This window comes from Eurytemora carolleeae, unplaced genomic scaffold (genome assembly GCF_000591075.1).
Source record: "Eurytemora carolleeae unplaced genomic scaffold, Eaff_2.0 scaffold1143, whole genome shotgun sequence".
Lineage (NCBI taxonomy): Eukaryota > Metazoa > Arthropoda > Copepoda > Calanoida > Temoridae > Eurytemora > Eurytemora carolleeae.
The window spans coordinates 69326-71237 of NW_019397046.1; positions in this window are offsets into that span (position 1 = coordinate 69326).

Consider the following 1912-nt stretch of genomic DNA (forward strand, 5'->3'; position numbering starts at 1 on the left):
GAACATATATATATATATATATATATAACGGGACCTCTTTTTCAGATTTCTTTTCTTATAGTTCTTACAGACATATAGATATATATATATATATAATAAATAAATAAATAAGTTTTCCAATTAGTATCAAAATTTCATTTTTTGATATATATTCATATAAACAGGCAATTAAGCCTTTTTAGTTAATTACTTTTGCAAGATTAGAGCCTGCAGTAATTTTGGACGAAACTATATCGGTAGAAAGGATTTGAACTTCTGCGTGCCTGTCAATACCTACGAACTGTCGGCCAATAAAAGTGCAAAAAACCCAGTTCAAAACCTTAAAGAAATCATTCTTGCATGTTGTGAATATATTTTTTTTTTGGGGGGGGGGGGGGGTTAAATAATGAACAAGTTTTCATTATGCAATTTATTTGCATACACACTACAAGGATCAGTTTGATATTCATATATTCATATTAATGTCCTGCTTTCAAACTTATTTTCTTCGGATTAGATATAAACCTGAAATATAATAACACTAGGCTTTTAAGGCGCTTTGCGCACATCCTCTATTTTAGCTTTTAATTGTGGCTCTATCTGTGAGCAACTTCTCTTTGTACAGTATAGAATAATAACAAAAAACTTTCGCGAATTTCAAATATTTTTCGCGCATTTTTAAAATTTCACAAACATCAAAAACTTTTGGACACACATTTTTGTAATTTTGAGCATTCATAAACCTTCCCTGGAGTCATGTGAGGTCCCACACGATATTAGGGCCCGAGTGGTTCAGTCGTTTTGATATTTATTGGACACAGCCAGATAAGCAAAGTACATATATAGAAAACCATATTGTCAAGAAAGTTTATTTTAACTGGCCCTTCAATTTAAGTTTGACATCAAGTAGTGTTCACAACTGCAACCTTTAAAACCTTTTTGAGAAAAGAACTGGCTGTTTTTCCGCATTTAAAGGAACTAATCTAGGCTATCTTCTTCCTGGTTCAGTGTGTATATTGAGAGAAAAAGAAGAAAATTTTAATACTTCTTTAAAAAAGTGTCATTATCATTACGTTGGTAATCTTTTTAATCGAGAAGCTAAGAGGTTAAGTGTCAGGGAATAATATACATCTGATCTCATTTTAGTTCTCAACTACAACACACTCTATGATTCTCTATCCAAATATTTATTCCACTTTTCAGTTTTTACTCTCTCATTGCATGTGGGGAAGGGGGGGGGGGTTTCAATTTATTNTCACAACTCTACCCTTCAAATCTTTGTCTGATTAATTATGTGGAAGATAATGTCGTTTTTCTTGGTTAAGCTGATAATTATTATGTGTTTTCCTGCAGTAGAAATGCGCATGTCACGTTTTTAGAGAAACTGCAATTGAAAATATTTCGTTTTGAAATGATAAATATTGATATATAATTCTTACTTGGTCAGACTCTAGTTTGGTAGATCAGTTAATTGGTAGACTATATTTAGGTAGATCAGTTAATTGGTATACTATAGTTTGGTAGATCAGTTAATTGGTAGGTAAACTAAAGTTTGGTAGATTAGTTAATTGGTAGACTATAGTTTGGTAGATCACTTAATTGTTTGGTAAACAATAGTTTGGTGGATCAGTCAATCGGTAGACTGTAGTTCGATAGATCATATATTTGGTAGACGATAGTTTGGTAGATCAGTCAACTGGTAGACTGTAATTAGGTAGATTAGATTATTGGTAGAATAAAGTTCGGGAAGATCGGTAGACCAGTAGACCAGTAGACTAGGGTATGGTAAGGTTTAGAGTGTTCTATTTTGTTCATCAGACCATGACAAATACAATCGAGGAATGGTTTTGGTCTGAGTGTTCGGGTACCGTATAGGGACTATCTAGCAGGGGTAGGGAGTAGGGTACATGGGGTTGTAGCAGGAGGAGAGGGG